The sequence below is a fragment of the Hemibagrus wyckioides genome, linkage group LG04 (genome assembly GCF_019097595.1).
Source record: "Hemibagrus wyckioides isolate EC202008001 linkage group LG04, SWU_Hwy_1.0, whole genome shotgun sequence".
Classification (NCBI taxonomy): domain Eukaryota; kingdom Metazoa; phylum Chordata; class Actinopteri; order Siluriformes; family Bagridae; genus Hemibagrus; species Hemibagrus wyckioides.
This window is the reverse complement of record NC_080713.1, coordinates 3284960-3308698: the sequence shown is the minus strand read 5'-3', so window position 1 is coordinate 3308698 and position 23739 is coordinate 3284960. Positions and strand designations below refer to the sequence as shown.

At 38.7% G+C, this 23739-nt stretch overlaps 1 protein-coding gene and 1 long non-coding RNA gene across 7 annotated transcripts in view; one reads left to right on the top strand and one right to left on the bottom strand.

The window, feature by feature from the left end:
- gse1b (Gse1 coiled-coil protein b) overlaps nucleotides 1–23739 on the bottom strand; it is a 237559-nt gene that overhangs the window by 96721 nt on the left and 117099 nt on the right. The gene's annotated exons all lie outside the window — the stretch shown is intronic.
- Nucleotides 1050–23739, top strand: part of LOC131351949 (uncharacterized) — a 39358-nt gene continuing 16668 nt past the window's right edge. For both annotated transcript variants that reach the window (XR_009204456.1, XR_009204455.1), the window contains exons 1-3: nucleotides 1050–1167; nucleotides 17149–17252; nucleotides 19484–19605. This is a non-coding gene — a long non-coding RNA (uncharacterized LOC131351949). The remainder of the gene's footprint in view (nucleotides 1168–17148; nucleotides 17253–19483; nucleotides 19606–23739) is intronic.

The window sequence follows — 23739 nt, the reverse complement described above, 5'->3', positions numbered from 1 at the left end:
AATGGAAGGAAGGATGAGAAAGGAATAAAGGATGGATCGAAGGAAGGATTGAAGGAAGGAAAGAATGAGGGAGAAAGGTAGTAAATAAGGTAATGTAAAAAGCAAAGATAGAAGAAGTTAATTAAGGAAAGAAACACAGAAGGAAGGTGGGATGGAAAGATGAGAAGGGAAGTATTAAAGGAAGGAAGGAAGGAAGGAAAGAAGGAAGAAAGGATGCAATGAGGGAGAAAGGTTTATTAAGGAATGCGGGAGAATTTATTAAGGAAAAGAAATACATTAAGAAAAGTGGGAAGGAACAAAGAAAGGAAGGAAGGAAGGAAGGAATATGTTAAGAAGTATAAGCAGATTCCTAAAGACAGGTTTAACTAGTACTAGTATTAATCACTGTACAGGTCATTAACACTAATTAACAGTATTTTTTTATTTTCTAGAATCATCTCTAAACACAGTTTACCTGAGAGCGAGGCTGACTCTGCACTGCACTCGTTTTTCTGTTGTTGTTTTTTTTTTTTTTTTTCTTTTCATTTTGCAGTGTCCCTGGCTTCCCAAGCGTCCCAGGAGGAGTGTGAAAGGCCTGAATCCTGACCAATCAGAACGCAGGTCACAGTGGTCAGCGCCAAATGAAGCCCCCCCCCCCCCCCCGATCTCTCTGATTCATTCTCGCTCAGCCAGAACGACGGAATTACCAAGTTTCTCATCTACTGCCAACACCAGATGCCCTTTGTCTCCCTTTCACTGCCTGAGTTTTTCTGTTACACACACACACAGACACACACCTCTTCAAATTAACACACACAAACCACCTAAATTTAGAGGCAAAAAAAAGTGAGATTCTGAACATGTATATGGAGTCATGTGTGTATGTGTGTGTATGTGTGCTCCTGGTTTATTGCTCTGTCATAACTGATATTTAGAGAAGAGCTGATCATCACTGATACCACAAACAGGATGAAAGGTAATCGCACTGCCATTTTCCCGAAAAAGGTTTGCAATCCAAACAAATCCGAGTAAACACAGAGACAAACAGGAGTCTAGCCAAAATGGCTTGAATATCCTGACACACAAGAACACGTTACCTCCATATCAATGCAGTACCACAGATCTCCTAAACTACAGCTAGACCTGGACTTTATCCATAATACTACTCCCGGTGGTTCTGTCTAACAGGTAGGGGCCACTTATTTATGCTCGCATGGTCATCTTTAGTAAGGATTATAGATAAGATGAGCGATCCATTTGGGGATCTTCCTATACTTTACCTCAGGACACCAAGCACCACCCCATGGTTCATAGAAAAACATCAAGTCTTGAGCAGGAGCTAAAAAGAAAACACACTCCAAATAATTCTGAATGCTTAAGGTTTGGTGTTTGGTATTTGCCAAAAGGTTCTCCTGTATCTAGGTACAGGTTAGAGAACTGTAAGGATCTCTGAGAACTCTTTAAATTACTGAGTAATTGAGTGTTGAGTTCCTGATAAGGTTCCTAGGATTTCTGCCTTCCTGAAAAGGTTACTAGGATTTCTGTGTTCCTGAAATGGATCCTGGGATTTCTGCATTCCTGAAAGAGTTCCTAGAATTTCTGTCTTCCTGAAAAGGTTCCTAGGACTCCTCTCTTCCTGAAATGGTTGCTAGGATTCCTGTGTTCCTGAAAAGGTTCCTAGGATTCCTGTTTTCCTGAAATGATTCCTATGATTCCTAGAATTCCTGTTTTCCTGAAATGGTTTTTAGGATTCCTGTGCTCCAGAAAAGGTTCCTAGGATTCCTCTCTTCTTGCAAAGGTTCCTAGGATTCCTGTGTTCCTGAAATGTTTCCAAGGATTTCTGGGTTTCTGAAATGGTTCCTGGGATTCCTTTCTTCCTGAAAGGGTTCCTAGAATTCTTGTCTACATTAAAAGGTTACTAGGATTCCTGTGTTTCTGAAAAGGTTCCTAGGATTCCTGTCTTCCTGAAATGGTTCCTAGGATTCCTTTGTTCCTGAAAAGGCTCCTCAGATTCCTGTCTTCCTGAAAAGGTTCCTAGAATTCCCCAGCTCCTGAGAAAATTCCTGAATTCTTTGAATCATGTCTGCAGGGGAAACCTCTCTCCTTTGCCTATTTCCCCTTTTCCCAGTATCATTCCAGCATAGCGAAGGACTCAGCTACCATTTTGGTCATAAAGCTGCTGCTCTGACATCACCCATGTGACATATACAATGCTGAAGAATTTGCTGACCAAAATAAACAAAGGCCTGACATGTCCAGGCTTTCACACAACTCAATTTTCCTTGTCACAACTACTTATAGCATACGAGTAACATGCTTCTGCTCCAGACATCTTGCAAAGCAAGAAAGAGGGAAAAAAATAACTGGAATGAAAATGTGTTTTCAGCATTTTGTGTTGTTCTTTTGTGTGTGTTTTCTGTTTGTAGAGGACATCAGTGTGCTTCATCGCACTGAGTGCAGTAATCAGCTTTGCCCAAACATTTAGAGGGCAATTAAGGGAGCTCAAAGCACAGCTCTCGACCCATAAAATCTTATAACATCTCTCTATGTCTTTGCCTCCCTAGTGAGTGTGTGGTTATGTTCTCAACGGTTGGTCCTTCAGCTCATTTGGCACACACACACACACACACACACATACACAGAGAGAGATAAAACCCAGAGCCTGCCTGTGTTTCTCCTCTCCAACAGCTGTAGCACCAAGTGGAGTGAGAGAATAGAGAAGTGTGTGAGAAGAGAGGCTATCGATTATGTCTAAACTTGGCAAGAGATCTCTCCAGTGACAAGAGACAGAGATGTTGCCCTCAAGTGCCCTCACTTTATGAGTGTGTTCTCCACAGAGCTCATTGCCTGACATGTAAACACAATGTAGAGGATGTAAATTTATGTAATAACCTGACCCGTAAATATGTGATTGAGATTGGAAAGGTTAAAATGCTTAGACACTTAAGACTTTAACGGGCACTCTTAAATGTTTGGATTTAAAGATCGCACCAGTGTAATGTTAAAAAGGTTGGGGTCAAGTGTGTAGATCCAAAGCGTTGAGAGGACAAGGGGCATGTATATGACTCAAGAGAATGAAAATGGCAAAGAAAAGTGGATGGATTCAGAGCATGAAAAGGGCAAGGCAAAATGAGTGGATGCTGAGAACAAAGGGGAATTGGTCAGTTTGGTTGCTCTGGGGAACAGAGGTGGCAGGGTCAAGTGGGTGGCTCCAGAGAGCAGAGGTGGTGGGGTTAGGTAGGTGGCCTCAGAGAACAGAGGTGACAAGGTCGGGTGGGTGGCTCTAGAGAGCGGAGGTGGTGGGGTTAGGTGATTGGGTCTAGAAAATAGAGGTGGCAGGGTCAGGTGGGTGGCTCTAGAGAGCAGAGGTGGTGGGTTTAGGTGAGTGGGTCTAGAGAACAGAGGTAGCAGGGTCAGGTGGGTGGCTCCAAGACATGGAAAGGATGCAGCCAAACAAGTGACCCAGATAATGTAGAGGGTGGGGCCAGGTAGGTAGCTCTAAAGCATGGACAGGCCTGATTTCATGAATCTGGATGATTGCAAAGGTAGGGCCAAGTTAGTGGCTCTAGAGAGCAAAAGATCTAGGGTCAAGAGAGTGGCTCCAGAGAGCAAAGGTGGTTGGTGACAATTGTGTAGCTTCAGGGCATGCAAGGTGCAGAAGCAAGTGGGTGATTAGAAAGGCATGGAAACCAGAGCATAGACAGGGCAGTGCCAAGTTGGTGACTCCAGATCAGCAAGAAAGGTGGGTTCAGGTGAGTGGCTTCAGAAAGTAGAGAGGAATGGGCTGTAGCAGATTATGACTTATGCTTACAAAACGGCAAATCCATGGCCATAATCTAGCAGGTGAAATGTAAAGTACAAATTTATTACAAGTTACAAGTCAAGTTGAAAAAATTACAAGTCATAAAGTTATTTTTAAAGCTATTTTGTCATTGCATTTACGTATCATTAATTTTGACAGGAAATAAATTCCATAGAGAGATCTCATCTTCATGCTGGTCTGTGCTGCAGTGAGGTGAGGACGTTTGATTGATGTACTGTTCTGCTGCTCAAATCGAACAGATAAGCCATCAGGGATATGCATGGTGAAAATAATTTGATGCTACAATGTTTACTACCACAGAGCTGTGTGAGTAAACCAGGTGTCGCATTGATTTCTAACCTGCCGGTGATGTCACTGAATTTACACCCGGCGGCTGCCTAACACTCGGCGTGCTGTAAATTCCAGCCATCATTTCTGACATGGTGATGATAGGGAGGATTCATCTCCCAGAGATAAGAGCCAAACAAAGTCCACAGGCACACTCGACACGTGACAAATGATCACCTGCCTTCCGACAAGTGAGTTGAAGCGAAGTGAGAGAGAGATGAGTTGAGCCGTGCATCCATCAGTCTCCTCATCAAAACTTCATCTTCACATAAATAAAGAAGGTTGTGAAGCATGTGTATGCTGAATGGCTTCAAATGTGGCCTGTCTCTGGCGCTGACAGTGCCTTACAACTACACAACGGGGTTTGGCGTTTGTTTTCGAAGGTAACGCTCAGGACTCAGAAGACGAGAGATCTCACTTGTCGAGTGCTCTTTTCAAAGCGGACAAAATAAAAAGCGCCTCCTGATGTTTGATATATCGATGTGCTCCTCTTGTCTCAACGCTAACCTTGCACCCGAAGTGAAATGTTCATGGACAACCACCCAGGAAAAAAAAATAGGATTATTAGTCATCCTTCATGCAGCAAAATCTACTGGATAATAATTTTCACATACATATAAACAAGCATCCTTTAACAGTCAAATTACTTTGTTTTCATTCCAAGGACTTCACATCTATGAGATCAATCAAATACACAAACATCTCATTTCAGCTTGATCTAGAGGCTCTGAGAGTGCTAATACATGATTCATAGAACCGAGGCCTTTTTATAAAGACATTACCTCTCAAGTCACGCAGCTCCTGTTAGCACTCACAACGCAATCGAAAGTAATCCTGCCTAATTGCTGACAACTTGGCGACCAAAGGCCCGGGCAACGTGATTGGTACAAGCTGAGAGGAATACACCAGAGATTTCTTTATGCTGGGATAATAATAGGATGTTCAAGCACCTGAAGTAAAGGGGGAATTATTACTGAGTCATGACTCGGGTCTCGGTCTGTCAGGTGTGAAGCTTTGGATTTGCTCCTCAGCAGGATATCCGTGTAAAGGTCTGCCAGGGCTGAGTGATGGAGGTCAGAAGTGGTAATCTAACCCACGACTCCCCGGGGATCTCGCCTGATGGCTCTGTTCAGGTGAATAAGGAGAGCAAGAGGTGGTAGAGGCACTGTCATTAAGAGAGCCTTATTCACAGATGATGGAGACAGAGCACACAGAGACCACAGAGTCGTACCACAGAAGTGCCTATCCTTCTATCCCTCGGTAGAGTTGTCATGGCTACAAGAGGAAAGAAACGGCCTCTGAATGAGAGCCGATGTCTTGGTCTCGGCTAAAGATCACAGCACTGCGTCCTTCCTCTGGTACACTCCAATAAAATAGATCTGTTTAAACACTCCGGGAATTGACCTTTTCAAATCGGGGCAATAAAGCAAGTCTCGCAGCTTCACTCGATTTGAGGAAATGAGATAATAAACAAGCACACCAGGATGTGCACCCGTACGGTCCTGATATACATGCGCACCCTTTTCCATGCGTCATACACCGGGCTAGTCACAACCTGACACGAGCCATTTAGCCTTTTACAAGCGCTACGATTTATTCTGGACAATTACCAGAGCAGTGTCCCTGCTCTTCCAGGAACAACCCGACCCATTGATCCTAAGCTATTGAAAACAAATTAGCTGGCAGAGGTGAGGCCGCCGAGCTCTGTGCCTGGAGCTCACATGTGCCCCTTGCTGCAGAATGGAAATCCATACGTCCGGATGTGGGAGGTCGTCTTAGATCGGCCTGGCTCCTGAAGATTAATACTCGTTTGTACAGCCTTTAATTGGCTGCGAGAACCTGAATCACTTGACAAATCACACTTTGCCTTGTGGGAGGAGGTAGACGGTCATGCATACACACAAAATGAGGAGGAAGGAGGAGGGATAGAGGGAAAGGGACAAGACAGAAAAATGGAAACCTGTATTACTCGACACACTAGATCTTAGCATACATTTGCATACATTTTCCATGGTGGGTTTAAATGTAATAATCATATAAGTCCAAGGACACCTTTGAAACACTGATGCAATGTTGCTCAACGTTTTCCCCTAATTGTTTTATTTTTTTCCATCCCAGCTTTGCCTCCACATCCAACCAGAAGAGATCTCTCGAGCTCAGCCCCATTTTGCTTAAAAGGTCATTCTTAAGCATCTATACCGGAAAGGAAAAAAGACTTGTCAATTTTTTCCACCATAATTGCGCTTTACCTTTCCAGGCTACAGCAGGCTGTACATATTACAAACATCTCAAAACAATTAGCTAAAAAAAATACAGCTATTTTACTGTATACTGCCCTGTTCTGATGGATGGATATTCATTGCACATATCCGAAATCCAGTCAGCTCCAGATGCCACCTCATTTACCAGACGATGACAGAATGCACATAACGGCTAATCCAATTACATACAGTCATTGTTATCGAGCATCCAAAACGCTAACAGGCGGCAGGACCAAACAAATTAAATATTTTGTTTAGGAAGAGTGGTGTGACTCATCGAGCCATCTGATCATCTCAGTATATAATAGCAGCTTTTTATTTGTTATCCTAAGCCTTGCTCTTTCTCTGAATCCCATCAAGCCTCTCTCTCTCTCTCTCTCTCTCTCTAGAAGCACAGGAGCTGTAATGCTATAATGCTGTAATTCACAAGGCTAATTAACGGGGCACAGTTAGCGTAGTGGAGGAGCACCAAGGAGACACGATAGCAGGCTTCGCTTTCACTCAGACCTTGGAGAGTGTGAGGCGAGACCTTTAGACAGGCTAATGATAGAAAAAAACGCACTTAACTGTCTGCTACATGAGTGCAGAGCTCATAATCCCTAATCTATTGAGCGTATCCCTGTAATGGCTACTACCACTGATGAATTAGCACTATAGCATCTGTAGCGCTGTGCTAACAACTGCTTCTCAGGTGCCATATAGACTTACTGCTTCATAGAACATACGGCTCATCGGCGTAAAAGAAGAACCTAATGAAACGCTGCTCCGCGTTGCAGTTAGATCAGGCTTCATTTCCAATCCTATTTTTAACAGGCTCTTGGTGAAGAGATTTCTATATTTACTCTATTTTGGGGGGATTTTCCCCTCATTTGATCCTAATTTAGCTCTTTCCATTTTCTTTTCGCTAGCTAGTTCTCTCCACGTTAACTGCCACCAGATGAGGACAGCACAGGGTACGATTATTTTTCTTAATGGCTAAGACACCATTGAAATGGCATAGGAAGCCATTACAAGGAGCTATAAATATGCACAAATGTGCAGTTTGGAAACACATCCATGTCCTCCTGCTGTCTCGAATAGCTACACAGCTAGTTAATTAGCTCACAGGGTGGATACCATTACCATTTCAGTAATTATTTGTATTATCTTTTTTTTCAGGCAATTTATTAAACAAGAGTCAAAAGGTTTTGTAGGAAGAAGTTTATTTTTAGCAATTAGCAACATCCCAATCTGCCCTTGACATAGCTAGCTACATGACAGCTAGTTTAACAAGCCAGAACATTCTATTTCTAGTTTTTACAGCATTTCGGTGAAATTGTGATTGATCAGTTATAAAACACAAACCGAATAAGACGCTAATCAGTGTGCCAAATGGTTGTTGCATGCTAAGCTTCGTATTCGTTTCGCAGGATTAGATTAGCAAGGCAAGGAAACCTCTGAGACTCGCTTCTAAGCTTTGGTTTTCTTTGTAAGGTTTCAATACAGGTATAATAAGAGATTGTACATGACAGGAAAAATGAAGTTTTCCTCAGATCGCTAACCCTACCTAAGTACCCTTCAGGATGCTAGTTCTGTTCTTCAATAGATTCTTCTTCAGTTCTGTTCTTCAATAGAGAAAAGGGTTTTTTTTAGACACAAGCAGCAAGCAGAGACAAGCATGCCCTTCATCTGGACTGCTGAGGAACCCTGCTGTGAAGGCCCATGCTCTCCCACAGCGCACCAGTTACATACGGCTGCTGGTTGGGAAGAAGCAGGTTGCCAGATCTGCTAATTTGAGCTCTTAGTAGGGGGGGAAACGTTCTGCTTGTTAACGCTGTACCTGGAGCTGGTAGGAGGGCAGGGTATCATCCGGCACAAAAACTGTACATCAATGAATCACAAGCTACACAAGCTGAATGCTAAAATCCAGCATACTATCTATCGCTGTTTACGGCTGAACGGAAGAGCTTTGCGAGCCGCAGGGTGGATGCGAAGCGGGGAGAGATGGCAACTAATTAGCAGGGTGTTCTCAGGGGCAGCCTAGGCCTGTGTCATGTGGAGTGTGTGATGACTGAGGATAACTTCAAGGGTCAGAAACTCCCTTGAGGAACACGGTTAATTATAGAGCAGAGGGAAGAAAGGCAGTTGTTAATCTGGTGCCATGCTGGCATGGAAAAAACACAGGGGACTCACATGACAACAAGAAAGAATGACCAGTATGTTTATCTTCTTTCATCCTCTGCTTTTTAGAATCACTTCAGCATGGTGAGACGTCAAGAGAACAATGAAGATCCTCTGGAATATCAAAATACCAAAAAGCCAATCAAATTAGCCTAGCTGCCAATTTTGCACTACAGAACTAGAGTAAAAAACTACCTAGGTCAGATGGTTAGTAGACAGAAGGTTGCTATATTCATTTCGTAGCCAATCATAGAGCTTGATTTTTCACAACAACACACCCAATCACCAACCAGTGCTACCGATATGCTACACAGGACATACGCTTTGTGCATCAAAGCCGTTATCATAAGCCACACAGATCTAGTATTTCCCCAGGAAATGGGGAAGTGGGTGTTGCCATGGCGGCAGAAAGCATCACCCAGAATCAAAGTGGCCTTGCCAAGGTGGGGTTGCCACAGTGATCTTTTCCTGTAATGTACACGCTGTTGATGGATGTGTGGCGTTTAAATGGAGCGAGAGCTGAGCAGGCCTAGAGGACAAAACCAGCATGGGAATGTACACAGCGCAGCAGGGCAGAGGTCGTGGCATAAACACACACACACACACACACACACACACACACACTACTAAACCTGCTCTAAGACTCCTCAGCTACTAAATCTCTCTCTGTCACATAGCCCCCTACTCCAGCATGATTTACACGCCCTCCCACAAGCACACACTCTTCACACACTTTTCTAAAAAAAATTTAAAAATTCGGTTCATCGTTGGAGTTAAATGTCACCTGAATCTCATACATGCAGCCATGATCTCCATCACCAACCATACTCATCCTTCCAGCAAGGAATTGAAGGAAATGGTAGAGGAAGTATTTCCCACTCTTCCATTAACAAACAAGAACATCACTGAAGGTTCTTAGAACTTATCAAACTCAGGGCGGAGCTAGTAGCATTGCTCACTGCTGATTGGTTAAAGGAATAAACTGTGACATTTGGCATGAATGAATGCATTTGTTGTTGTGTGTGAGAATTGCGTACTGTGTGGAGATTGTGTAGTATGTGATTATTATGTAATATATTTTATTATTGTGTAGTATGTGTGAGGATTGTGTAGTATACTTGATTATTGTGTAGTATGTGTGAGGAGTGTATAGTAGATTTCATTATTGTGTAGTGTGTGTAAGGATTGTATAGTGTGTGTTTATTATGTATGGTGTGATTATTGTGTAGTGTGAGGTTTGTGTAGTGTGTGTTTGTGTGATGAATGTGTAGTGTGTTTGATGACTTTGTAGTGTGTGTGTGTAGTGTGATTATTGTGTACTGTGTTGATTATTGTATAGTTTGTTTGTTTGCTTTGTAGTGTGTGATTATTGTGTAGTGTGTGATTATTGTGTACTGTGTGATTACTGTGTTGTGTATGATTATTGTGTTGTGTGATTATTGTGTAGTGTGTGATTATTGTGTTGTGTGATTATTGTGTTGTGTGTGATTATTGTGTAGTGTGTGATTATTGTGTAGTGTGTGATTATTGTGTAGTGTGTGATTATTGTGTTGTGTGTGATTATTGTGTTGTGTGTGATTATTGTGTAGTGTATGATTATTGTGTAGTGTGTGATTATTGTGTTGTGTGTGATTATTGTGTTGTGTGTGATTATTGTGTAGTGTATGATTATTGTGTAGTGTGTGATTATTGTGTAGTGTGTGATTATTGTGTTGTGTGTGATTATTGTGTAGTGTATGATTATTGTGTAGTGTATGATTATTGTGTAGTGTGTGATTATTGTGTTGTGTGATTATTGTGTAGTGTGTGATTGTTGTGTAGTGTGTGATTATTGGGTTGTGTGTGATTATTGTGTTGTGTGTGATTATTGTGTAGTGTATGATTATTGTGTAGTGTGTGATTATTGTGTTGTGTGATTATTGTGTAGTGTATGATTATTGTGTAGTGTGTAATTATTGTGTTGTGTGTGATTATTGTGTAGTGTGTGATTATTGTGTTGTGTATGATTATTGTGTAGTGTGTAATTATTGTGTTGTGTGTGATTATTGTGTTGTGTGTGATTATTGTGTTGTGTGTGATTATTGTGTTGTGTGTGATTGTTGTGTAGTGTGTGATTATTGTGTACTGTGTTGATTATTGTATAGTTTGTTTGTTTGCTTTGTAGTGTGATTATTGTGTAGTGTGTGATTATTGTGTTGTGTGTGATTATTGTGTAGTGTGTGATTATTGTGTTGTGTGTGATTATTGTGTAGTGTGTGATTATTGTGTAGTGTGTGATTATTGTGTTGTGTGTGATTATTGTGTAGTGTGTGATTATTGTGTTGTGTGTGATTATTGTGTAGTGTGTGATTATTGTGTAGTGTGTGATTATTGTGTTGTGTGTGATTATTGTGTTGTGTGATTATTGTGTTGTGTGATTATTGTGTAGTGTGTGATTATTGTGTTGTGTGATTATTGTGTTGTGTGATTATTGTGTAGTGTGTGATTATTGTGTTGTGTGTGATTATTGTGTAGTGTGTGATTATTGTGTAGTGTATGATTATTGTGTAGTGTGTGATTATTGTGTTGTGTGTGATTATTGTGTAGTGTGTGATTATTGTGTTGTGTGTGATTATTGTGTAGTGTGTGATTATTGTGTTGTGTGTGATTATTGTGTAGTGTGTGATTATTGTGTTGTGTGTGATTATTGTGTAGTGTGTGATTATTGTGTAGTGTATGATTATTGTGTAGTGTGTGATTATTGTGTTGTGTGTGATTATTGTGTAGTGTATGATTATTGTGTAGTGTGTGATTATTGTGTAGTGTGTGATTATTGTGTTGTGTGATTATTGTGTAGTGTGTGATTATTGTGTAGTGTGTGATTATTGTGTTGTGTGTGATTATTGTGTAGTGTATGATTATTGTGTAGTGTATGATTATTGTGTAGTGTGTGATTATTGTGTAGTGTGTGATTATTGGGTTGTGTGTGATTATTGTGTAGTGTGTGATTATTGTGTAGTGTGTGATTGTTGTGTTGTGTGTGATTGTTGTGTTGTGTGTGATTGTTGTGTAGTGTGTGATTATTGGGTTGTGTGTGATTATTGTGTAGTGTGTGATTATTGTGTTGTGTGTGATTATTGTGTTGTGTGATTATTGTGTAGTGTGTGATTATTGTGTAGTGTGTGATTATTGTGTTGTGTGTGATTATTGTGTAGTGTGTGATTATTGTGTTGTGTGTGATTATTGTGTAGTGTGTGATTATTGTGTTGTGTGTGATTATTGTGTTGTGTGTGATTATTGTGTTGTGTGTGATTATTGTGTAGTGTGTGATTATTGTGTTGTGTGTGATTATTGTGTTGTGTGATTATTGTGTTGTGTGATTATTGTGTAGTGTGTGATTATTGTGTTGTGTGTGATTATTGTGTAGTGTGTGATTATTGTGTTGTGTGTGATTATTGTGTACTGTGTTGATTATTGTATAGTTTGTTTGTTTGCTTTGTAGTGTGATTATTGTGTAGTGTGTGATTATTGTGTAGTGTGTGATTATTGTGTAGTGTGATTATTGTGTTGTGCGTGATTATTGTGTAGTGTGTGATTATTGTATAGTGTGTGATTATTGTGTAGTGTGTGATTATTGTATAGTGTGTGATTATTGTGTAGTGTATGATCATTGTGTAGTGTGTGATTATTGTGTAGTGTGTGATTATTGTGTAGTGTGTGATTATTGTGTTGTGTGATTATTGTGTTGTGTGTGATTATTGTGTAGTGTGTGATTATTGTGTAGTGTGTGATTATTGTGTAGTGTGTGATTATTGTGTTGTGTGTGATTATTGTGTAGTGTGTGATTATTGTGTTGTGTGATTATTGGGTTGTGTGTGATTATTGTGTTGTGTGTGATGTGTAGTGTGTGATTGTTGTGTTGTGTGTGATTGTTGTGTTGTGTGTGATTATTGTGTTGTGTGTGATTATTGTGTTGTGTGATTATTGTGTAGTGTGTGATTATTGTGTTGTGTGATTATTGTGTAGTGTATGATTATTGTGTTGTGTGTGATTATTGTGTAGTGTGTGATTGTTGTGTAGTGTGTGATTATTGTGTAGTGTATGATTATTGTGTAGTGTGTGATTATTGTGTTGTGTGTGATTATTGTGTTGTGTGTGATTATTGTGTAGTGTGTGATTATTGTGTTGTGTGTGATTATTGTGTAGTGTGTGATTATTGTGTTGTGTGTGATTATTGTGTAGTGTGTGATTATTGTGTTGTGTGTGATTATTGTGTAGTGTGTGATTATTGTGTTGTGTGTGATTATTGTGTAGTGTGTGATTATTGTGTTGTGTGTGATTATTGTGTTGTGTGATTATTGTGTAGTGTGTGATTATTGTGTTGTGTGATTATTGTGTAGTGTGTGATTACTGTGTAGTGTGTGATTGTTGTGTAGTGTGTGATTGTTGTGTAGTGTGTGATTATTGTGTAGTGTGTGATTATTGTGTTGTGTGTGATTATTGTGTTGTGTGATTATTGTGTAGTGTGTGATTATTGTGTTGTGTGTGATTATTGTGTAGTGTGTGATTATTGTGTTGTGTGTGATTATTGTGTTGTGTGATTATTGTGTAGTGTGTGATTATTGTGTAGTGTGTGATTGTTGTGTAGTGTGTGATTATTGTGTAGTGTATGATTATTGTGTAGTGTGTGATTATTGTGTTGTGTGTGATTATTGTATTGTGTGATTATTGTGTAGTGTGTGATTATTGTGTTGTGTGTGATTATTGTGTTGTGTGTGATTATTGTGTAGTGTGTGATTATTGTGTTGTGTGTGATTATTGTGTTGTGTGTGATTATTGTGTTGTGTGTGATTATTGTGTAGTGTGTGATTATTGTGTAGTGTATGATTATTGTGTAGTGTGTGATTATTGTGTAGTGTGTGATTATTGTGTAGTGTGTGATTATTGTGTTGTGTGTGATTATTGTGTAGTGTGTGATTATTGTGTAGTGTATGATTATTGTGTAGTGTGTGATTATTGTGTAGTGTATGATTATTGTGTAGTGTATGATTATTGTGTAGTGTATGATTATTGTGTAGTGTGTGATTATTGTGTAGTGTATGATTATTGTGTAGTGTGTGATTATTGTGTAGTGTGTGATTATTGTGTAGTGTGTGATTATTGTGTTGTGTGTGATTATTGTGTAGTGTGTGATTATTGTGTAGTGTATGATTATTGTGTAGTGTGTGATTATTGTGTAGTGTATGATTATTGTGTAGTGTGTGATTATTGTGTTGTGTGTGATTATTGTGTTGTGTGTGATTATTGTGTAGTGTATGATTATTGTGTAGTGTGTGATTATTGTGTAGTGTATGATTATTGTGTAGTGTGTGATTATTGTGTAGTGTATGATTATTGTGTAGTGTATGATTATTGTGTTGTGTGATTATTGTGTTGTGTGTGATTATTGTGTAGTGTGTGATTATTGTGTAGTGTATGATTATTGTGTAGTGTGTGATTATTGTGTAGTGTATGATTATTGTGTAGTGTGTGATTATTGTGTAGTGTATGATTATTGTGTTGTGTGATTATTGTGTAGTGTATGATTATTGTGTAGTGTGTGATTATTGTGTAGTGTGTGATTATTGTGTAGTGTGTGATTATTGTGTAGTGTATGATTATTGTGTAGTGTGTGATTATTGTGTAGTGTATGATTATTGTGTAGTGTGTGATTATTGTGTAGTGTATGATTATTGTGTAGTGTGTGATTATTGTGTAGTGTGTGATTATTGTGTAGTGTATGATTATTGTGTAGTGTGTGATTATTGTGTAGTGTATGATTATTGTGTAGTGTGTGATTATTGTGTAGTGTGTGATTATTGTGTTGTGTGTGATTATTGTGTAGTGTGTGATTATTGTGTTGTGTGTGATTATTGTGTAGTGTGTGATTATTGTGTAGTGTATGATTATTGTGTAGTGTGTGATTATTGTGTAGTGTGTGATTATTGTGTAGTGTGTGATTATTGTGTAGTGTATGATTATTGTGTAGTGTGTGATTATTGTGTAGTGTGTGATTATTGTGTTGTGTGTGATTATTGTGTAGTGTGTGATTATTGTGTAGTGTGTGATTATTGTGTAGTGTGTGATTATTGTGTAGTGTGTGATTATTGTGTTGTGTGTGATTATTGTGTAGTGTATGATTATTGTGTAGTGTGTGATTATTGTGTAGTGTGTGATTATTGTGTAGTGTGTGATTATTGTGTAGTGTATGATTATTGTGTAGTGTGTGATTATTGTGTAGTGTGTGATTATTGTGTAGTGTGTGATTATTGTGTAGTGTATGATTATTGTGTAGTGTGTGATTATTGTGTAGTGTGTGATTATTGTGTTGTGTGTGATTATTGTGTAGTGTATGATTATTGTGTAGTGTGTGATTATTGTGTAGTGTGTGATTATTGTGTAGTGTGTGATTATTGTGTAGTGTGTGATTATTGTGTAGTGTATGATTATTGTGTAGTGTGTGATTATTGTGTAGTGTATGATTATTGTGTAGTGTGTGATTATTGTGTAGTGTGTGATTATTGTGTTGTGTGTGATTATTGTGTAGTGTATGATTATTGTGTAGTGTGTGATTATTGTGTAGTGTGTGATTATTGTGTAGTGTGTGATTATTGTGTAGTGTATGATTATTGTGTAGTGTGTGATTATTGTGTAGTGTATGATTATTGTGTAGTGTGTGATTATTGTGTAGTGTATGATTATTGTGTAGTGTGTGATTATTGTGTAGTGTGTGATTATTGTGTAGTGTATGATTATTGTGTAGTGTGTGATTATTGTGTTGTGTGTGATTATTGTGTTGTGTGATTATTGTGTAGTGTGTGATTATTGTGTAGTGTGTGATTATTGTGTAGTGTATGATTATTGTGTAGTGTGTGATTATTGTGTAGTGTGTGATTATTGTGTTGTGTGTGATTATTGTGTAGTGTATGATTATTGTGTTGTGTGTGATTATTGTGTAGTGTGTGATTATTGTGTAGTGTATGATTATTGTGTAGTGTGTGATTATTGTGTAGTGTATGATTATTGTGTAGTGTGTGATTATTGTGTTGTGTGTGATTATTGTGTAGTGTATGATTATTGTGTAGTGTGTGATTATTGTGTTGTGTGTGATTATTGTGTAGTGTATGATTATTGTGTAGTGTATGATTATTGTGTAGTGTGTTTGATTATTACAGCATATAATCAGACCATGTATCGGGTAGCTAGCTAACAAGTAGCATGATAGCTAAACTAGTAGCTTGATAAGTTAACCAGCTAATTTTACTTTTCAATAAATTACACAAAAAAAGTGCACAAATACTCCAAATGACACAAGCTGAATTGTGTAACAAATAATTTCACAAAACAGGAAACACCAATTAAATAAAAAAGAAAAAATTAAAAAACGTTAGCTAGCTTCATTTTACTAATGTCATGAGAGTCAAACTCGAAGCAGTGTGAAGAAATGGTATGTTCCGCAGTAGGGGTGTTCAAAAGTCTAAGAAACATATTTCAGTGTTTAATAATGACCTTATTCCTTAAGTCTAAAATATTTAACATTTAATCTGTAAGACTTTCATCTTTATTATCTATATAGAGGTTCACATTTTAATTAGCATGTGTAAAAATAGTTACAGAAAATTAAATCCCCCTGTAATATACAAGCTTTGTATGTCTTTCCCTGTACATCACAGCAGAGATGAAAGCTCTTGTCTTCTATAATAAGGTTTCTGGGCCTTATTCGCATCTCACACCACGAAAAGCCATCTCATCTCCGACTCCAGACCCTTTCTGCTTTAAAATACGCAGCAGAGAGCCATAGCATATGTATCCTGCACAGACCCCACTACAGCGAAGCATTGCCCTAGCAGGGTGCTAAGTGGACTTGAAAGGAAGAACCCCATCCTCGCTTTAGAGATCCGGCTTTAAAACTCATGTAACAGGTTTTCCTGCGTTAAAGCTTAGCAAGTCTACCTGAGCGAGAACGCGGCTAACAATCTGTCGCCCATTCCCGAGCGCTCTCGCCTTAGCTCGGGGCTGGAACGCGAGTGAGAGAGCGAAGAGGAGGTTTTTTTGAGGCAGGTGAGGAAAAGCCAGCCCTAATTGGATTTCAGAAGCCGAACAAAATGAAGCGCACTTTCATCGTGTGCCGAAGTTGGGAGTCAGCGTTCAGCGGCGTGTGGAGCTTCACGCAGTCCTGGAACTGCACGCCGCCCAGCCTCAAAGCAGTGTGTGTGTGTGTGGGTGTGTGTGTGTGAGTGTGTGTGAGTGTGTATACTGCTGTCACACAGCTTTCCTGCATGCTGAGAAATACAAAACGAGCTGTCTGTCATCCTCACATACAGGCTCTCTGATCCACAGAGCTGGCTCTTACACACACACACACACACACACAGTCTGGTTCTGATATAGGTATAAGGATCTCAGTGGTTAAGATTTGAGCTTACGTCCATGTGATTGTGAATTTAGCGGCAATTCCAAAGCACAGATTTGAGGAACCGTCTCTGCACGCCGTATATACAGCAACTTTCCTTGATTATTTCATCAGGGGGATTTCATTTGGACGCTCCAAATCATTGAATTCAGGTGTTGTTTTTTTAGGGGTTGGACTCGGCCCCTTAGTTCCAGTGAAAGGAACTCTTAATGCTTCAGCTTCATACCAAGACACCGGGACAACTCCAGATTACATTCATGTGCATAAAAAGGTGGGTGTCCCAATACTTTTGGCAATATAGTGTAGCTTGCTAAATTCATCAGGTCATGATGCAGAATCAGAACAAAGAAACCTTTTAATACATACACCAGATCTATAATCCTCATAATCATGAGCTGGTATTGGTTTATTCCGTGGCTTTCTCATGAACCAATGATTATGATATATGTCTTGTGATAATTATGATGAGAGGAAAGAGCATGGAGATCAAAGATCATCCAAAAAAACCTCCCTGTCATATTTCAAGTGGGTCAGGATGCATTAGCGCAGTGCAGCACTTCCTGGCGTGTGTGTGTGTGTGTTTGTGTGTGTGTGTGAATAGAGGTCCAGGTCAGATAAATATTAGACATCTGGGATGCAGGAACAGAAGAGACGTGTTATTGATGCTCAGCCTCTGAAAGCCAAGGTCTAGGCCATGAATCCGGCGTCCAGCAGCACTCTCATCAATTACCACGCAAAAGATAAGCTGAGAGGGAAGAGAAGAAGAAAAAAAACGCGGCCTGGATTAAAAGACTCCAGTGCTCGCTCCTCCTCCTCCTCCATCTCCTCCTCCTCCTGCTTTCATCCCTCGCCTTCTTCACTCTCTGTCCTGGAGCTGCTCATGCCTAGCTGAACAGAAGAGCAGAGACAGAGACGAGAGCTGCGAGAGAAAAAGCGAAAGCATGAACACAGTGACGCTCGAAAGGAATTAAATGCCAAAGTGGAAGCCGTAGGTAGAAAGGAAGGTATGGATCCGACAGATTTCAGGCGTCGCAGTCATATATACCGACGAGCCGAGACGGTTCGAGACGCGCCCAAGCGTTTTATATCAACAATAAACCCACTGCCATTTAAACAAAACCTCAGTATTAACCTCCAACCTAAACAGCAGATGCTTCCACGCTTCCACTCCTCCATCTTAGAAGAGAAAAGCTCCTTTAAATGTCAAAGAAAAGTCATTATCATCTTCCTGATGAACGTTCTGACGGACTTCTTTTAGCTGTTAGGAAATTAAAATCATTTCCTAACGTAAATGTTTAGGTAATATTTTTTTATTTTAAGTGTCATTAAATCTGTTTCGCTGAAATCTAAATACTTTATTTATTTATTTATTTTAATTAATTAATTTATTTATATTTATTTATTTATATTTTTTATTTATTTATTTAAAACAAAAGGTTGTTCATTCTTCTATTTAAATCATTCTTCTATTTAGTCTATTTAAATCATTCTTCTATTTAGTCTATTTAGTGAACAAGATGAAAGCAATCTAATTAAACACTTTAGCTATTTATGGTTTAGGGTTTAATACTGCAAACGTTGTAGAGATATCCCTCAATCAATACACAACAGGGGGCGAAGGTCTAATTTAATACACCGATTTTTATGAGAAGATTTGAAATATTTCCACGAGTTTCAGAGATTTTTATTATTCTTTTCCTCTCGTTTTTGCGTTAATTCGGTAGATCTGGCACGGACTCCACAACCTCATGATCCATTTCAGATCAAATCCATCAGCTTGTCGTCTGATCACATGCTTCAGCAGAAGAGATTAGACACGAGGAACAGCTAATCGATATCATTCGCTAATGCTGAAATACGGTGCTAGAAATGGTGCAGAATCTTAAATATTAATGAAAGATATTGAAAATTTATTTATTTATTTTATTTAAAGACTTCAAACCTTTTGGTTTATTTCTCAAAAGATTTATTTATTTATTTATTTATTTACTTACTCATACATTCATTTATTTATTAATTTATTATTTTTTTAATTAAAGACTTCAAACCTTATTTATTTATTTATTCATTCATTCATTTATTTATTTTTATATTTTTTAATTAAAGACTTCAAAACTTTTGGTTTATTTGTAAAAATATTTATTTATTTATTTATTTTTTTCATCTTTATTGGTTTATTTCTCAGGCCTTTGATTCATGCTGTAGTTTTCCTCCTGGTTTTCTGGTTTTCTTCCTCCTTCTAGAAATATAGATATAAATGAGAGTCTCTAAATGAGTGCCTCTAAACCACCCCTCAGATCCGATTCTACGTTTTTAAATCAGTTTTTAAAGAAGCTGATTAAACTAATCTTTATAATATCCATCATCCCAAGCTTGACAAAAATTAAGAAGTGTCCAGTGAGTATAAAAACAAACAAATAAACAAACCAAAAAAATGTTTTTATTTGTGATACTGTATCTTCCATAATCAACAAAATCTTCCCCTTTATACCTTTCTTTCAGCTACAGAAAAAAACCCAGGAGAAGTACACAGAGCTCTTGATGGTCTGACCTGCCCTGACCTTCGGGGTCACTGACCACTCCAGGTCAAGGGGCTTAGACATCTGACTGGACTCCGGGGTCAGGTAAAGGTCAAGAGGTCACATGCAGGCCTATAAACACCTCAAGTCACATCCATAATGATCAGACAGTGAGAACCTTTGATAGTGTGTAACCTCTGACCTCCGGCGCCATGACAACCTGACAGAATGTGCTCGCTGTGCACACGTTAAAAAAAAAAAACCTGGGAGAGAAATGATCGAGCGAAAAGAAGAGCTATAAATAAAACAACTGCTGGTTGTGAGTAAACAGCACATATTTCTCTCTGACCGCCTTTATCTGTTCCAGGTGCCTTCGCTTCTTTTTCTTTTTCTACTCTCTCTCTCTCTCTCTCTCTCTCTCTCTCTCTCATTTATGAGCTGAACTGAAACCAGGGTTATGAAGCTTTAAGAGGAATCCTGGGACATCGAAAGAACAAGAAAATACAGAAAATCTCCTCATTACCAGAACATATTACTACACAAAAAAACTATCTATCTATCTATCTATCTATCTATCTATCTATCTATCTATCTATCTATCTATCTATCTATCTATCTATCTATCTATCTATCTATCTATCTATCTATCTATCTGTCTGTCTGTCTGTCTGTCCGTACATCCATCTATCTATCTATCTATCTATCTATCTATCTATCTATCTATCTATCTATCTATCTATCTATCTATCTATCCATCCATCCATCCATCCATCCATCCATCCATCCATCCATCCATCTAATTCCTTAACTCACTGAAGCTTCATGAAACTCGAACAAGCATTTGCACAGCACTTTAAATTCAAACGTATTTTTTTCCCCGTCGATGCCACCCCCACCATCATCATCATCATCATCATCATCATCGAACTACAAGACGATGTGCATGGACTCAAAACTAATCTCATTACAATGTAATTGTCTTTCGCACCATTACAAGTGTTAGAGGCTGGGAATGAAAGGCTGGTCCCCGGCAGGCCCCGCAGCCCCTCCATTATTTAATCAGGTCCACTCCTGGGAGCCGCGCGCCGCCGCAGTGAATAATTGAGCAGGTGCTTGTTAACATTATGCCTCGCTTTCAAGAACTACAAGAAGCTTTCTTCGTTTTTTCTTTCTTTCTTTTAAAAACATCAGCACTGACAGCCTCGTGGAGAGCGCTAGCTAACCATCCCCCTGCTTTCTGAACAATCGCTGCAGCTCGAGTGTTCACTGAATCAGGAACAGGAACACTCACAACCATCTGATGTCATTTCCACCACATAGTGTTGATTCATCCTCTATAACGGCGGCTCCGACTGCGGCGGTAACGCCGTACCGCTAACAAGTTTGTGTTAACGCTTACGTTAATGCACTCGTTGCTATGGTTACGACTCGTTCCCTTTATACAGCCAGTGGATTATGTGTGTATAATTTAAGGCTAATAATAAATAAATAATTAATAAATAAATAAATAAGTAAATAAGTAACGAATGAATGAATGTTTTAATTGCTTAATAGTAAAAATGAAAAAAATAAAATAAATAAATAATATTTTAAATATTGAAGTAAATTTCACTTTTTTTTTACACAAATTTGTGTGTATAATTTAAGGCTAATAATAAATAAAAAAAAGATTTGAACAATTTTTTTTAAATCACTTAATAGTAAAAGTAAAATAAATAAATAAATAAATAAATAAATAAATAAATAAATAAATAAATAAATAAATAAATAAATAAGGAATAGAACCAATGTTTTTAAACTATTTGATAGGAAAAAAGAAAAAGAATTTAATTAAAATCAATATATAATATTTAATATATTGAAGTCACATTTCACTTTTGGATAAATTTGTGTGTATAATCTAAGGCTAATAAATAAATAAATAAATAAATAAATAAGGAATGTTTTTATTTACTTAAAGGTAAAAAAAAGAAAAAAGAACACTTTTAATTTTTTTTAATTAACATAATATTAAAAAAAAACAAAAAACCCTTCATTCTGGATTTTATGTCAATTTTGTGTAAAATAATTGTTAAAGATATTTATTTGTTGAAGATAAAAATCTATGTTCCATTACAGTAAATCCAGTAAAAGTGTTTTGGAGGCGATTTATATTGAGCAATAAAATCTTTTTAAATCCAAATAAAATCAAAATATGACAGAAATGAAAGAAATATGTTTTTTATCAATTGGATCATAAACAGGGAGGATTCCAGAGTATATGACGTGTTTTTGTGGGATAAGAAATGAAATAATTAATGCTCTGAATTGTTGTCCCAGCTCGGCCGCCCAGGGCTGAGGGCTGAGAGTTAATGCAGCGTGAATTCAGAGTAAGGTCAAGCTCAAAGCTGGATGTGATCTGGTCTGTCTCGCACGTTCAAATGGTCCAGCCGCTTCTTTTCAGATTCCTGAGCACCCACCGAGCGAGAGGGATCAAGCATTGCAGCATCCTGTGGATATGAAAGAGAATCCATTCTTCTCTCTGCTCCTTTGTCTTTTTCCCTGACTGAGGGTATCCCCCCTCTCTCCGTCTCCGTGTCTCTGTGTCTCCGTGTCTCCGTCTCCCAAGTCTCAGCGGAGAGACAGGTGGCCCGATCGGAGAGACGGGCATGCTGAAACGAGCCGTGCTGCCAGCGGGGGCGCCGTGCCAGCTGGCACCGACGCAGCTGACTTTCTGATCGGCAGGATGCTCTGGCACATATGTGCACACACACGTATACACAGACACACACACCCGCCAACACACTGCGACAGGCCTGTTACGCTCGTGCTCAAAGATGTACAGTTTACTTCGAAATGCGGCACGAGCTCGAGCGTGCGTGCTAACACGCACAGAGTGTGTCAACAGATGCCATCTTTGAAGAATGTGCACAGTGAGATTACCATATGTCACTGAAAAGGCAAGACTTCGTGTCTTGGCTGGCAGCAGTTCATTCTGCTTTAGCGGGAAGGACATGGAGGTGATTAGATATATATGGCAGGGGTCTCTCTCTCTCTCACACACACACACACACACACGGACACACACAGAGTAATGATGACAGTGCTTGTCAGCATGGCTGTTAGAGTGGCAATATAGGCATATGTGTGTGTGTGTGTGTGTGTGTGTGTGTGTATGCTCCTCCAGGGAAATCTCCAGGCGAGTGACTGTAGTCTCTGCTTCACCTGTCCATTTAATCCTTATTAAAGAAATCTCCAGCAATTTTCACCTCAGCTCTATCCGCTGGATCTGCAGGGTGTCTGTGAAAACCACATTTTATAAAAATGTAAAACATGGAATTCCAAATATTTTCCTGACACTGACAAATAAACCTGGCAAAAAAAATCCTCCACACATAAAATGGAAAACTTTGCCATTTCAGAGTATTAAATTAAATTAAATTAAATTAATTTATTTTTCTTTTTTCTATTTTTTTTCTTATTTTATTATGTTTTTAGAATGAAGAATTTGTATTTATCTCTAAAATCAATAGAAACTATTCACTAGCTGCTAACTGCTTAGCATTGCTCGTTGATAAATAATCTAGTTAGCATTGCAACAACAGCAACAAAAAAAAACTACATCACTGGAGTAAATAGAAATATATACAAAAATGCCACCTTAAAATATGACAGAAAAACCTAGCTAGCTGGTTAAATATAATATCTAGCTTGCTAACACTGGCAGAAAATGAGGTATAAAATGCAGCTAGCTGATTAGCATAACACAGAAGGTTAGCTGTCATCTAGCAGCTAATTAGGAGTAGCTAAAACGGCTTGTCATTACTCTAAAAAATACGATGAGGTGCAGCTAAACCTCACCTAGCTAGCTAGCTTAACATCCTGTACTACTTCACAGTCGGATATTTGGATGGATTCTGTGAGAAAATATTCTCAAATCTTTACTAGAAGAGTAAGAGGTGTAGTTTTTTAGCTCTGTAGTAATTATTCCTTCACTGAGGGAGCTAAATTAACGGCTATAAAAGGATTTCTGAGGTATTTTTTCCTGGGGAAGATTTTTGGATATTTTTTATCATACATCCACTAGAGATGCACTGGGTCTAGATTAGCTTGGAAAAAGCTGGAGTACTCCTTTAATCCCGCTTGCTTTGAGTTGACAAATTGATAGAAACAGGGTCTAATGGTGGCCACACCGCAGCGGCTGGCCAGGAGCAGAGCGCACAGCCCAGAGGATCATGGGTACATGGATGATTAATGAGC